We start from the raw sequence: 17,214 nt of genomic DNA, 5'->3' as shown, positions 1-17,214 counted from the left end.
ACTTCCTAATTATCGTATTTCATGCTAATGCATTTATAGAGGACATAAATAATTAATTTAATGTCAAATTTAATTTTTAAAAGCAATGGATATAAATTAAAAGGCAACTATGTCACTTTCTGTGTGAAAATCTTGTTTCTATTAGAATTGTTGACATTAATTCAAAAAAATGATAGCTGGTATCTAAAAACTCTTCATAATCAACAATTTTCATTGATATTGACAATTTTAAACACTATGATTTAAAATGGCTGTTTTTCAAGACAATTCTTTTAAAATAAAAATGCAACCTTTTGGTTAAAGATTCATTAATGTTGTTAAAAGCTGATCCGTTGTAGTTGAAAATTGAACTATTTCGTGGAAATTTACTTTTTCTCTAAGATTTATATTGTGGAAAATTTTTTCAGTAGGAATTTCATATTTCTTAGATGAAAATTCAACTATTTAATTGACAATTAAACAATATTTTCAAAAAGTCATCCTTTTTGGTTGAAAATTCAACTATTCGGTTGAAAATTGGTCTTTTAAAACTGAAAATATAAGTGCCTTCGTATAAAATTCTCTTCCTCTTAAAACTCATATTTTGATTTTAAAAATTCATACTAAAATCTTTTTTGGATGAAAATTTAAATAAATTTTTTTAATTCATTTTTTAAAAGAAGTTTCTTCTTTTTCGGTTAAATATCAACTATTACAATTTTTGTTGTTAAGAATTTGTCTTTTTAGAATAAAAGTTAATTTATATTTTTGGAAACTCTAGTTCAGTTACAAGATCATCTTTTATGGTATAAAAAAATTTTTCTTTTAAATAAATAAATTGTTAAACAAATGTAATTTCTCTCTGCAATATTGCTTTATTTAGTTTATAAAAGAGCATATGTTGAAAATATTAAAAGATTAAAATTCTAGTATCTGAAGTTTATTAATTCTGGAAAACATAAATTACGTAAAGTAAGATGGGGGGGGGGGGAGTAAAAATATTTGGTTACGATTTGTTACAGGCGAAGGGGAATCTTGTGGAAGGTTTATAGTCCGTTACGTAATTTAAGTGGAGCCGCTTATCTGTGTCAATGAAAGAAAAAATAGAATCAATTGACTGAATTAAATGGTGATTTCAGAAAAAGTGCAGTAGTTCAAGTTCATATAATCGAGAACAGAAAATTGAATTTTGAAACAAAAATATCAAACTTCAACCAAAAACTGTTGAATTTTCCACCAAATACTTCAATCTTAAGCCACAAATACGAATCTTCTAGAAGAAAATTAAATTTTGAAACTAAGAAAAATGGATTTTCAATCAAAATGATGACTTTTCTACCGAAAGATGAGTTATCAATTCAATAGGACGAATTTTACATCCTAGAAGACGAATTTTCAATAAATAAGTGGAATTTTCGACCAAAAAAGATGACTTTTTAACAAAAGAAATTAAATTTGGACACAAGATAAGGCAGTGGACTTCTCAATTAAAAATAATTAACTTTTAGCTATAGAAGATTAATTTTCAACACAAAATATGGATTTTTAACAAATAACTGAATTTTCCAACAATAGCGACTAAATTGCCACAAAAAGTGAAATTTCCGAGTTAAAAATATGATTTTTCTACCAAGAGCTGAATTTTTTATCAAAAAGGATCAATTTTCAACAAAAAAAGAGGAATTTTCAACAAGGCAATTGATTTTTCGATTAAAAAAGTGTGCATTTTTAAGAAAATAGTTGAATTTTTTACCAAAAGAGATGGATTTTAAAACAAAAATATTATAGACAATGTTTTAATCATAAAGAATTATTTTTCAACTATAAAAGATGACATTCCAACCAAAAAAGAAGGATTTTTAAACAAATAACTGCACCTAAAAAATGTCTAAGTCGTGAGCATAAACAGTTTTTTCAATCGAAAGATGAATTTTTAATCCAAAGGGGTAATTTTCTATGCAAAAATTTAAATTTTTAAAATGACAGTTGAATTTTCGATAAAAAAATAAATTCTGAAACAAAAATATAATAAGAGGGTTTTCAATTAAAATAATCAACTTTTAACCAAAAATAATTGGATTTTCTGATTGAGTTCTATGAACTAAGTTACTCTTATTAGAGCTTAATGTCATTCTTGAAAACTTAACTATTTCATTTTAATAAAATAAATATTCTGGTTTGGTTAAAATCGTAATTATTTGGTTGTAAATTGGTTTTTTCTGCTGAGATTTTTTCAAATAACAAATGTAACTATTCCATTTCTGGCTAAGAATTGATATATTTTTTTCAAATCTGATATATTCTAGTTGTTAATACGTCTACTTGGTTAAAAATTAGTTTTTTTAAATCTAAAATTAATCTGTGTTGGTTGATGATACAACAGTTTGGTAGAAAATTAAATTATTTGTTTAAATATGAACTTTTTTGGTTAAAAAATCATTTTGTTGTTTAAATTGGACTCATTCATTAAAAATTAAACTATTTTGATAAAAATTACACTTTTTGTTCAAAAATTATAGTTTTTGTTAGCAAATTAATTTTTTTGTTAAAAACATATATTTCCAACTTTAAAATTCGACCGTTTTGTAGATAATTCATCATTTTGGCTTTAAAATTTTTAACTTTTATTGAGAATTGTTGTATTTTGTGGAAAATTCATATTTTTAAAAATGAAAATTCAACTACTTAGAGGAAAGTTAAACTAGCTTGTTCAAAATTGATATTGAAAAAAATGTATGTCTAGTTTAATATATGTAGAACTTAAAAAAATGGCTCTTATTCTTAATAATAGTGAAAAAATGGTTGATTCAAGTAGAAAATATCAACAAAATTCAAAAGCTTTTCGGTGAATACGGACTTTTTTGATAAGTGAAAAATCTCTGTTGGAATATCTAGGCAGTTTTTTTAACAATCAGTTACTGAAATAGTTGTTTAATTTCTAAAAGAACTTTAGAAAATATTTTTTCTTAGATCATTTCTACCATATGGGTGAAAATCGTCTAGTTGACTCATCTGCGACGGATCTATTAAAATTTGTTTAAGAGAAGTCGATTTTTGCATTTAATTGTTGATAAATGAAAAAAATGTTTATAAGACCATATGGTGGTTATTAGTTAACATTACTTACTGAATGCGGTTTTCTTTTACCCTGCAAACGTTTTAAGATGAAAACGAAAATAATCATTCAGGCGTTTTTGGACATAAGTCGAGTTTTATATCTAATTACGAAGAAATTAGGAAAACGTCATTAGATTATAAATAGTAGATATTAGTTAACATTTTTTTATCGATTTTTTCATTCAATGTGGTTGTATATCATCCCACGATTCTGAGTTGCAATCAAATTTTAAATTGCGAAAATAATCGCAGGGGAACTTTTTGAAAAAAATCATGTTTGCCTTCTCTTAAAATGAAATCACAAATTTTTGTGATACGAAATATTTTACTTGGAAGTGCAGAATTGTATTCCAACATTCAATGAAATGTCGGGTGTAACAATTAAATGTAATAATCATTTTAAAATGCAAAATAATTTCTTTATTTTTTAGTATTTAAAAAAAAGTCATGCTTTTACAAAAACCACACCTCCGATTATTTTGATTTTCATCCTAAAATGTTGATGGAGTGACGAAAAACCATATCAAATTAACCAAAAAAAATGTTCACAAATATTTATTACAGAACCTTATAAAAGATCTTTAATTCTTTAGTAGTTAAATGCAAAAGTCGATTTTTTCAGAAAGTGCTTCACCGATAATTTTTGTTTTTCTCTTAAAATGTTCTCAGGGTTACAGAATATCATATTCAACATAATCAATCCAGTGAAAAAAAGTTGAACAATATAGAGCATAAAATAATATGTTAATTTCTTCTTTTCTTAGTAACTGAATACAAAAGTTTACTTTTTAAAAAAAGTACCCGGACATGTAAAAATATACTTAAAAAGAATAAAATTATTTTTGGATATCCTTTTCATCTAAAAATACATAATTTATTTTTATTGAGTGGAGTTAAGTACAAGAAGGAAAATAATAGATATTTCGATTATTTAAAAAATGTTAAAATAATGTTCAAAAACATTAATGTTACTCGTTTTAATAATTATGGTCTGAATAAAAACAGAAGCAGATCTAATTAATATTTCGTCATCAAAAACATTTTGAATGACACGAATTAAATATTTATAATTAGATTTGAAAAAATGAAATTTTAAATGAAAGTTAGAATTTTTTGATTAAGGTAATTCATAAAAGAGAATTGTATCGTATGAATCCGAAGCTTATAAGAAACCTTTTTGGGCAAAAATGTAATACTTTTCTAAACGGATTTCCCCAGCTTCTGAGATTCTATGGATGTTTTACATTATACTTCATAATCAGTTACAAGAAACGGTTTCGATTTGATGCTACGAAGCTGGCCTTCTAGGTAAATAACGTCAAATTTTACGCAACTATAGTATATAAGTTCATTATATAAATTCAGAATTTTTTAAACAAAAATAACTATTCTCTTGGATATGCTTGAAAGTTAGGGTGAATCAAACAAAGTTTGGTTGTTTCAACAAAATATTTGATAGACTCAAAACAATTTTTTTCTTGAATCAAAAAAATACTCCATCTTTCTATTTTACAAAATTAAATCCACACAGATTTAATTGGTTATTTGTTGTAAAAAGGATTTAGTTAAATTTAAATTAACTTTCGGACCAAGAAATTGTATTTTCTGACAAAATACAAACCTAATGAAGATCTCTTCATATCTTTAGGTAATAGAGAACTGTCAGTTAATATTGACATATATTAACAGCTAGAAATTTAAATCTTAGGAAGATTATTACAAAAGCCATATAACTGTCGTGAAAAGACGTTTATCGGATACTTTAACGTACGTTTAAGCAAGTTTCAATTCATTAACCACGTAAGAACAGTATTATCTAAAAATAGCTACGTGATTACGGATTCGATGTCTAAATATTAATTATGCATTCTTAATTAAGTAACAAAAAAGATAAGTCAGTCACATATAAAAATTCAATGATTCAGGTGACCTACTAATTTGTGGAAATAAAAGTAAGGATTTCTTAATTATTTAAATGTTGTTCCTTTTATTTTTCTTTCTTAATTATTATTTTGAGGGTTGAACTAATTCGAATGAAAATAAAAAAACATTTATTAGGTGAAAATCAATATCTGATGCACATCATTACGATTTTTTTATTTCCTAATAAAACTTTTCATTCTTCAATTAACCACTGATGTATCTCGGGAGCATATTTCTTCATTTCTCCTAATTGAAATCTCAATTTCCGAGCCCAGTTTTTCTCGTTTCTGAAAAGTCATATAAATGGCATTACGAATTTTGATTTCCAATTTTGAGTCTTTATGCGTGTTCAATTACTTTTTTCCACAAAACTTTGCGAATTTACAAACATTTCTAATGATTTAAAAAATATATATAGAAATCCAGCCTTAGGCTACTATTCAACGAATACGCTCAATTTTCGTTTATGAAATCAACTAACTATGATTTTCCAATTCATTTTATTGTAAAATTGTTTTTAATTCACAAAAATAATTAATTATTTAAACAATTTTTCTGAAAGAATTTAGTGTTTGGCTATTTTTATACGAATAGGTTCATTTTTGTGTAAAAATCAACCAAAAGTGTCTTCTCGATGACTTTTCGCTTGGAGGCTTTATAAATTTATAGAAATTATTAATTCTATGAAAAATTTTCACAAAAGAATTCAGTGTTCAGCTATTGCTGAAAGAATTAACCAGAACTATAATTGATTCAAACAATTGTCATTAACAAATTCAGTGTTTAGTTACTTTTGAATAAAAAAACACTTTTTTTACGAAATCAACAGAGAATATTTATGCGGTGACTTTTGGCTATTACACTTTTAAATTTACAACACTTATTAGTTATTTTAATAATAAAAGTATCATAGCAGAGTCATCGCAAAGACGTTCTTAACTGATTCGAGGACGAAAATTAAGCGAATTCCTTGTCAAAAATCAAGTTCTGAATTTGTTTAGGAAAATCGTTTAACTAATTAATCATTCTTGTGGACTAGAAAATAATGATAGCATTGAGTAATAAAAAAAATTTTACTTGAATCCGTGAAAAGATTAAACCTAATCGTTGAAAAACAGCCAAACTCTAAATTTATGTATAAAAATTGTTCAAATAAATCATATTTCTTGTAAATTTGCAAAGTATCATAGCAAAACATCATCGGAATGGTTTTATTAATCATTACCGTACAAAAAACTGAGCCAATTTCTTGAAAAATTTCCAATTGTGAATTTTTTAATAAACATTGTGTGAAAAATTGCCAATTAGATTATATTAGTTCATATTTTATTCTAACCCTTTGATTTTCAGTTAAATAAACAGTTCTAAACCCGACAAAAAAATTTTTTTTATAAATTTGCTTATTGCGAAAAACACATTTTTCTTCAAAAATATTTCCATCCTCTGAAGAATAATTATAGAATGTGCTAGCATAAGTATAAGATCTTTTATGATAAATCCGGCTATAAAAAAAATTACTTCCGAAAAAATAAAAAATAGCAATTTTATGGCTAAATCAAAAATGAAAAACATTTTTCAGCAAAATTACAAACACAAAAATATTTGATAAATTTAACAATCCTTATTTAAAAGCAAATGTCAGATCTAATAAATAAAGTAGACTAAAAATTGATATTTCAAAAGAAAAATTTCTAAGATTTAAAATTTCAAAATTTCTTTAATTCATGTTGAAATAAAAATAAAGTTTTAAAATAAATTTCTCTGAAAAAAGATCTTCTCCTTCGCTCCGCTGGGAATCGAACCACAGAACTTCCGATTGCCGGTCGGGTGCTTCCAATTAATCTATTAGAGAGATCGAAAGAAAAATCGTTTTTTTAGAGATATAAGTTATCTAAAAGTGAGATCTATTTTCAGACAAATACAATAAAAAATTGTTTTAATTTATTTTGCATCGCTGTTTTCTGCTAATTGCAGAGTTAATTTTATCGATAGTTTTGATTTCTTTTTTCACAGATTGTGGAATGACATCTACACTGATCGATAGTAAATACCTCTGATAATAATACAGATTCCTTTAAATTGAAAATAAAGTTTTCAAAACTTCTGGTTGTCTTGTAATCGCGTCTGAAAACTTGCATTTCTTATATAATAAAATCACTTATATTCGTTTAATTATGCAATTTTAAATAATATGTGCCAGGCCGGAAAGTATCTGACCTTCTTCTTCAACTTTGTACCTATTTGAGGATAAGCCTATCTCAATGTCGATTTGATCCTTTACCACGAAAACGCACCTGTCTTCAATTAATTTATCCTCGAAGAGCAAAACGATTTCAGGATGTAGAGAAAATAAAACAGGATGTGACGAAGCAGCTGTTAGCTGTTCCGAAAGATGACTTTAAAAAGTGCTTCCGAAAATGCGTGGATTGCTGGCAGAAGTTTAGGGCTTCAAAAAAGGGAGTACTTAAAAGAAATTCGCCATTGAAAAAAATTTAGTCTTAGTGCTGACAGACGACAAGATCTGATACTTTCCGGAGACCTTTTTTTTAAGCAAAATCTCAGAAACCGTTTTTCTTCATTTTTCCCATTTTATAATGGATTCAGATGGCTCCAGTTTTTCAGACGCAGTGTTTTCACATATATGTTATTCACTCCTAAAGTTAGAAATTAATTGCTCGACTGCTTATTCAAATAATTTAAAATACACACTATCTACAGCGAACCAGTGATGGCTACTCTCCTCTACGCATAATTATTGCGAAATGCGAACAATGTTGAGCGACCTCTTAGAAACTCACACAATATAGCTTAAGGAGCAAAGATCGCAGGATCGTCGCACAATCGAGGACGAAAAGACACAATTGCATAATGACTCTCGACAGAACGTTACAAGTGATTCTTTAATGATGCAAACTATCTCGAGGAAGTTCTCGTTAATAAACTAGTTATGGAACATGCGCGTAATGAAATGCAGTTAGAAAGTCGGCTTTGGGGGTCATAGAGCAAAGCCATTGCTCTTGGCGAATTGCTGGTTGCGTAATAACACACAATCATCTTAAAGTGTAAATACTTGCACTGTAATTGTAGTACTTTGGCGAAATAAAAGGGTGTGAAAAGAAGTAAAAAAGGAAATAGATAATAAACAAGCTCCAGACAAGGAAATGCCCGCGACCTTCTTCCTTGCACCTAAAGCACCTTACACTTAACATTTAACCTAGCGCCTTGCATTCGAGGAACAAAAGAGAATGTTCACGATCCTTCTATCAATTCGCTTCACTGAGAAGATCGATCGAATAAAAATTGATTATTTCTTAGATCCTTTTGCCCGGAAAAAATAGATTTACTGGTTTTTTTCAGTTAATTTTCTGACAAGTTTATTTTGAACTTGATCCAACTTCGCTATCAAAAATGAATTTCTAGTGTCTCAAAATGAAATTCTGTGAATATGGTGCATGATAAGTGTTTATTAACCATTAATCGTAAAAAAGGAATATTTTCATCCACTGAAAATCACAGGATATTACTTGGATCAGACCTCGGACTCACGCCATTATTGACACTTTTTTATATTTTTTTAGAAATGCAACTATTTTGTGACTATTTAAAAAAAATTAGACCAATGCTACTAGCTTTAAAAGCTTTTCGCGAATGCGAATATTTTTTTTACTTTGAAATTAAATTTCAAAAGATTTCATGAAGTTCCATTTGATTTCAGACGATTTCAAAGTTTTCGTAATTTTTAAAGAAATGTTAAGATATTGCAAATTTTCAAATATTTTATGAAATTTCAAAGTATTTTAGAAATTTGGAGGAATCTTGATCAGACCTACGCGAATTTTTGGGTTTTAAAAAATTTGATGGTATTAAGGAAGATTCCAAAAAATGTTCAAAATTACAAGAGAATTCCACCGTAGAAACCTTAAAATTAAAAATATATCAGTTGCAATTGTAAGATATAAAAACATATATCCAATTGTTTCTTCTGAATAATTAGTTCTTATTAAGTTAATAAATCAAAAGAGAACAGAAAAATATTCATCAATGAACTACGTTAACAATTTTAAGATATTTCCGACCACCCGTCTAAAGGATTTTAAACCAAATATATAATAAATTTTCAACTAAAAATGAATAAAACTCTAAATGAATAAATTAATTTTTAACTAATTAGTTGAGTTTTCTAACAAAATATTCGAATTTTCATCCCAAAAAGATAAGTTTTTAACCAATAATGAAATAGTTACATTTTCAGTGTGAAAACTGAATTTTTAATAACAAAAAAAAAACATTGCATTTTCTTCCAGATAAAGTGAACTAATAAGACGAGTTTTCACCTTGGTAGGTGAATTTTGCACAAAAAAGATCATTTTGGCTAAGTATCTAATTTTTTAAATAAACAGTTTAATTTTTAAACACAATAATTGAATTTGACCAAAAACCTAGAAATGAAAAAAATTTTGGTTCATTTTCTAGGATTTCAGAAAATATCCAACTATATAGACGTATTACTCATTAAGTTGCTAAATAAAAGTACTATATATTTTAAATGAAGGTTAAAAAAACCAGTGATTAAAAAACATCAAAGAGCACTGAACAACTAACTCCGAGACCAGTTTTACGTCAAATTTTGACAAACTTTAAACCCAAAATTCCTTACCTTCCAGCTTAGTAAATATTCTAAAAAATAAGAAAAAAAAGCATTTTCCAATTCAGTAAAAAAATTTAGATAACTCAATGAAAATGTTAGAAATTAAAAATGATCCTTCTTTTAATTCATAAAATGTTAAAAAACAAAATTTTTTTGTGTTAAACTTAATAAAAATGTTAAGTGTTGAATCGTTTTAATTTGAAATCGTTTCAAATTATTATACGCTCAATTATTATTTATACATCCTAAATTCAACACTTTCGCATGCAAACTAGAAATTAAACAAATTAAATTTTAGATACGTTTTCACCTTCAAAGTTGAAATTTAGCACTTTGAAATTTTAGCGACCCAAGGCTTTCTATTTAAAACAATTCAGTTTAAAAATGTTTATTTATAAATATATTATTTTTTATTTCCAATTTGTAAAGAGCAGACAAATATTGCTAAATGTTGAAATATTGTTTTTCTAATTAATAAATTATCAAAAAATATGTTAAAAATTGAATATTTTTTAATAAAACTAATTAGAATAAAATTTTTCAATTAAATAAAAGCGTTTACTTATGAATCTATTAATTAAAATTATTTTATATCACGAAAAATTTACGGTCATTTCCCGGCTTTCTGAGGAAGATTACAAATTTCAGCACTTTATATCCAAAAGCTTCCTAATAGTTAGAAAATTATAAGTCTGATATTAACTTATACGAAATAAAATAATATCTGATTGAATATCCGTGAATTAATATAAATTTTATCAACAATTTAATATCAACTAAAATTCAAATGATGCATGAGTATATATAGACCATATAAAATTCAAAACATTGAGAATTTAACAATTCACAGTTTTAGGATAGAAGAATTTTAATAAAAAATATGGAGTTTCAAAATGACATCAAAATTGTTTAATTTACAAAATAAAAATTTTCAACTAGACAATATTAAGTTCATTTATGTGGATTTAGTATTTCAAAATTTTTTATCTAAACTTCAAAACACTGTGGGACTTATGAGATTTGCTTAAAAGGATTAGTTGAGGTTGAGATATTAAAAATAATATAAAAATTGAATGAATTGTCATTAGGTTTCGTGTCAGAATATTTTGATACTCATTCTAAGTTAAAAATTAATTTTATTTTTCTCTGTGATGTTTTGTCATTAAACTCGAGACAGTAATTATTGCAATAACTAGCACGTTCGACTATAAATGCTTTCTAAATGCCCCAGTTTCTTGATCATCTTGTGGCTCGAGACATTCTGGAACATGGCGATCAACTAGATCAGGTGAGTTTAAAAATCTATGGAGATCTGCATCTTGAGCATCATTAATACAACGATCAATCATTTTGGGTTCGTGATCTCTATAAAGTTTTTACACGCTCTGGCTGTAATAACTGGTAGAAACATTTTCTGGATGGCGATAAACGGAGATGCAACTTTTTGAATAACTATTGCAAATGTATATTAGCCTAGAAAATTTATAGAACTTTATAATAGTCTAGGCATTTGATATTTTTTCTCCACATAAAGTAGGTATAACGCGTTTTTCCCAAAACAGTTTATTGAGGGGTTCTGATGAAAAGTCCAAATTTTCTGTAAATGTCTACGACGTGCCCTAGAAATGTTTGTTTTTTAATGTTCGAAAATCTAAAAAAAACATCTCATACTCCATCTCCGGAGTGGTATGAAAAAGAATTAACTTTAGAAACCTATTTTCAAGTTTTTTGCATCTTGTTCATCTACCGATATTAAGTATTTTGTTAATCAATACTTAATAAATTATTCAATTGTCTAATCAGTTTTTTAATCAATTGCATAATTCATTAATTTATGTACATGGTCTTTCATTATTAACAATGAACAATAATTGTTTCCTCTGTGATGATAAGTATTTCAATTTTTGCCATTTTTAACATAACATAATAAAGTGTTATAAAACACTTCCAATCATTTCTTTTTATAAATAATAAATAAACAATGTGCAAACATTTGATATATCATTTTTTCTTTATTCACTTTCTGAAGCAGATATTTTGGATCTCATTTACATAAACAATACACATAACTACAGATGCATAGCATATGCCACCAAATGACCAAGTACAGTCGCAGTACATTTTTCAGTACATTCAGAGCCTTCCAAATAGAAACGGTCAAAGTTTCATGGATATAACTTGTTAACTGTAGAAGCTAAAACATTTTTTTTTATTCTACGTAAAATGTGGCTGCTACAAATTATGCTGTTACAGTTTCTCTTTAGTACATATAGGAAACGAACCATTTCAATAAAACTGTTTTGGCTGACCATAGTAAAGAAATATATTTTTTGAAGTCTTATAACTCTTGAATCTTTATTAGAAATAGATTATTAAACTTTCTCAGAATTTTAGTTTTCCTGTTGAAGATTTTGCTCTAAAATGCAGTAAGGGGGGTCACTCTACGCGAAAAATGTTTTTTTGAAATTCTTTCAAAAATATTTCCGCGACGCGGCGTAGTAATATTAAGAAAATTTGTGATTTTCATCAGGACCCCTTGATAAACCGTTTTAACGATGAAAAAGGGCTTTACCTACTTAAGGCGGTGAAAACACCGTTTTTCGAACGTGATGCCTCTAATATATTGATGTAATGATCAGACCATTATTAAACAATTATTACGCAAATATTAGAACGCTATTTTATAATTTGTAATTATAGTTACACAAAAAGTTTAATTTTAGCATCACCTGAATAAAATTTAACCCGAAAATAAAGTCAAGTAATTAGTGCAAAATTAAAATAAACTTTCAAATCGCTTTCTTTGTCAACAATCATTATTTTTATAAGCAATAAATAGTTTTCTTAGCAATTCAAATTCAAGTTGAAAATAAGCAACTTACAACTAAATGAATGAAACGAACATATTTCAGTAAAAAAAAAGTCATTTTTCCTATTGATTCTCCTTGTAAGATTACTTGAAGGCTGATCAATAATAATTTTTCATCAAGATTTCACTACATAATAATATTAAATAATATGAAAATTGTTACAGTTACATTTTTTTAACAAATCATCATGGAAAATATTTTTATTAAGGATGCTTATTAAAGTTTTATAACGTAATTTATCGTTGTAAGTACATATAACGTTAACTAATTATGCAAATGCCAACATTAAGTAATTTGTAAAAATGATTGTAGTTGATATTACCTAATTACACAGTTTACACGTTTTTATTTTCGGCAGGATAGTCACGATTGTGAAAAACAATGTACACGAAGAAATGTTTATTTGTGCCATTTTTATGCTTTTTATTATTAACAATAATAATGGTTAAATTTACTATAGATCTGTTTCTTTGAATATTAATGCTGAGGTATTATTAAAAAAGTTCAAGTAAAGAAACACTTACTCAAGTGAAAAACATTTGCGATTGAGCATTTATTTGATGAACTATTTACATTTATTGCTTATATAATTATCAGCTAAAAATCCTTATCACATGTGAGTATTAAATTGCCCCAGATAGAGCGTATTTATTCAAACAATAATTCTACTAATAAACGTTCCTTTGGGGCATTTTTTAAATATATTTGTTTCATATAATCACACATATTTACTGTTAACGTATTGCTGTAGTCAGGGAACATTAAAAAAAATTCCATGAGGTCATGTTGAAACGGGAAAATAAAATCCTACAGAAAAAAAGCGAAAAATGAAATATGTCGATAGAATTGTTGATAACAATAGATATTGTTGACGCATGGTAATAAGGGGTCATCCATGAACTATGTTACTAATTTTATTATATTGTCGACCATCCATCCAATTAATTTTTAACAAAATAGTTGAATTTTTAACTAAAAAATACAAGTGTTCAACCAAAAATGGAGTAGTTACATTTTCAGTTTAAAAAATTAATTTAAAAAAAAAGTTAACAAAATAGTTGAATCTTTAACTAAATTGATGATTTTTTAAAAGAGATGTATTACGTTTGACACCAAAGGCAAATTTTTAATAAAATCAATGAACTTTGTAAAAATATTTTAATTTTTCAACCGACGCACTATGAATTATTAATGAAAGAGTGACTTTTCTACCAAATAGTTCATTTAGAGAATAAATAGTTTAATTTTTAACTGAATAATTAATTTTTCTTAAACAATAGTTAAATTTTCAACCAAATGGTTGAATTTTCAATAAGCAAACAAAATTTTGAACTAAAGATAGAATAACAACATTTTCAGCAACAAAAGCAAATTTTTTAGCCAAAAGTCAAATTTTCAATAAAATACATGAATTGTACACACAAAATGTTCAATTTTCAACCAAAAAGTTCATTTTCCACCAAGAAGCTAATTTTTTAATAAACAGTTTGATTTTCATAGTTAGATTTTCAGCTTAGAATTCCAAATTTCCAAAAAAGTAATTGAATTTTCCAATTAATCTTCTTACCAAAAAGACGAATTTTTAACATAATAGGTGAAATTTTCACGAGAACAGTTTCATTTTCAAAACGATGTTGAATTTTTAACAAAAAACTTTAATTTCGACCAGGTATTTAATTTTTCATGCAAACAGTTGATTTTTTAACTAAAAAAGATGAAATTTGACAAAAAATTTAATAGTTTAATATTCAGTTGAAAAAAATTGATTTTGAATCAAAGAGATACAGCTTTTAAGTACAGCTTTTAACCAAGTAGTTGAATTTTTGACTAAAAAATATGTGTTTTGCTCAAAATATTTACATGCCTAACAAAATAATTATATTTTCAATCAATTAGTAGAATATTGAACAAAAGCAAACATTTATACTAAAATCGGGGAAAGAGTGACATTTCTTGAAAGTATAAAAAAATATACTTCGAAAATGAAAAAAGATGTGAATATGGGAAAAATTTTCAAATCTGAAATATGAAAGTTATTTTCGAAATTAATTAGTTAATATTGAACTGTAACGCTACAGGCACATCTTTCTCAAAAGTCGAAAGCTTTTTAAGAATTTATCATTAAGAAACGTACTAAATTTGATCTAAGTTCGTAATGTTTCCAACCGCAGTTTTTGGCGTGATTCCCCCGTGATTTCTTTAATTGAAATTAATTTGTACATTTAATTGCACCAACTTACAATAAATTTAATTTGAAAAAGGGGGCGTCTAGTTTTTCCGAAAAATTGGCGCTTATTTAAAAAATCGTCGGATTAAAAAATATGAATATTTATTATTTGTATTTTTATTGAAAATTTGTTTCATGTTTCAAGTAGATTCACGGAATATATTTTTTTTGGAAGACTTCGAGATTCCTTAACTTATTATTCGAATTTTCCAAAACGAAAATTAAGAAAATATAAAGGAAATAAATTTTGAAAAATTACAAAACATTATGAAACAATTTTCCAATTCCTTCTCTATCATCATTATCTATTTAAAAGTCGTTAGTTATAAGGAAGCACACATACATTTATGAAAGAAAGTTAAAATTTCAATCTGAGATTGGGATTCGCCCAAAGATTGCTCATTCCAATGACGTGCTAAAATATTGTGCAAGATCTTCCAAACACATTACCATTGGAGCTACATTTCTGCCAAATAAAAATGTTAATTTTCTATCTTTGCTCTTATTTTCTGGCCACATATTCATTACACAATCGACTTTAATGAATAATGACGCATACATACCGGAATAAGAAGTAATATTACTAACGCAGGAATAAATTCAATTGTTTTAAAAGCTTTCTAACATACACTTTTATGTCAAATATTTGTTCAACCTTGACAATGGCGTTTTGCACATTTAAATATATAAAATATAGGGTTCTCTAATAATATAAATATTTTTATAAACTTTACCATTAAGAAGTACCGATCAATATAAATAATCACATATTGTGTTTCATTAACTATTTATCTCTTCAGCCAATTAATCAGCTCTCTGTATGATTCTCAAAAGGCGCAGCCACTTGTGATCTGATTACTGTTAATTTACATACAACACAAAAAATCATTACGAGGAGAAATGCTTTGCGCGTTTCGTAAATGTCGGAATAAAATTAATAATCACTGAGAGATCATACGGCGCCACTTAGAATTATTAGTTAATAACATCAACTTGAAGCACAAACATGACGAAAGGGATCAGAAATAAATGGAAAAGGTGCGAAATAATGAGGACGCTATTACTAATTACAATCTTTTGCAGATATTTATGTTGACACGCTAAACGTAAAATAATTGATCCAATGAAAAATTTATTAATAATTGAAACTAATAATATTTCACACTATTTTTTATATGCCAACCCCTCTCCTTCTTTGTCACAGACAATTACACAATAACTACCCCCTCCCCACCTCTTTATATTAAATCTTTTTCTTCGATTTCACTCGATAAAGGACTAAAATATAGAAAGAGAAAAATATAAAAATATAATATTTGTGGAGACTTCATAGTCCAAAATTCTCTCAAAACAGGAAAAACAGAGCTATTCTGCTCTAAAATTGGAGGATAAGAGGGAAATAAATTCTTTTAAATAAAAATAATGTATGTACGGAGAGAAATTTCAAGAGATTAATTCTCAGAAGTGCACCTTTATTTTATTAACGCTTTAGCGCAGAACTAAGATCTCAGAACCCATGATTTTAAAACAACGGCCTTTGATCCAAAAGCAAGGATTCCGAGATCTTAGTTCTTGTGCCGTATGGATACCATATTAAATTTAATATGAAGCATTTAAGATTTCAAGTGGAAATATGTTGCATTCAATAAAATAGATTAATTTTTAACAAAAACAATGAATATAATGAAAATTGTTATAGTTCCCATGCGGAAATTTTGTTGGTGCGCCGGTCGGGCCCCGATCGAGAAAAATGTGGCCCTGACAGGGTAATCTATCTAGCGCCAGACCGTAAATAAAACGCCCTAACCGACAGCACCCATATCTTGGCATCTAAAATGGGGGCCCAATCTGGCCCATTTAATTTTTATTTCTATAATTAGTCAAATTAAAAAAATGTTTTAATAATATTTCTTCAGAATTTGTGTTTCACAAAACTTCAATTTTTCAATGTTCTAGATTCTTGAACTGTTTGTATTCCTCAAATTTGTCGTGAAGGGTTTTTTATTTGGGAGAAAAATATTATTTTTTAAGAAACTATGTTCAAATTTAGAGCTAGTACACACATACACACATTCATAAATGAATTTAAATTACGAATATTTTTTAGTCTTTTCAAAATTATTTTGGAATTTCTTCTGTTTGACTAACGCACATGGGGCTCCTGGAATGAGATTTTAATGGTGAGGTTATGTTCGAGAAAATATTAAATGCACTTACGCTATGTTGTAACTAATCCAGAAATTCTTATATTTTGTAAAAAGTAATGCTTACACGTAATGTGAATGCATAGGAAGTTGACGTACAACTTTAGGAATGGAAATGATTTCAGTGCAGTTTGAGAAGAACAAATAGTCCAGGAGCTGGGTAGGATCCCGTATGCATTAAAGAGGTAAAGAATAAAAACTATGTAGTCTTATGTATTTTGACCCGCTGAATCCAATGGTACCGGT

Source organism: Belonocnema kinseyi, chromosome 3, assembly GCF_010883055.1.
Source record: "Belonocnema kinseyi isolate 2016_QV_RU_SX_M_011 chromosome 3, B_treatae_v1, whole genome shotgun sequence".
Taxonomy (NCBI): Eukaryota; Metazoa; Arthropoda; class Insecta; order Hymenoptera; family Cynipidae; genus Belonocnema; species Belonocnema kinseyi.
The sequence above is the reverse complement of the archived record's forward strand: the minus strand, read 5'-3'. Positions refer to the sequence as shown.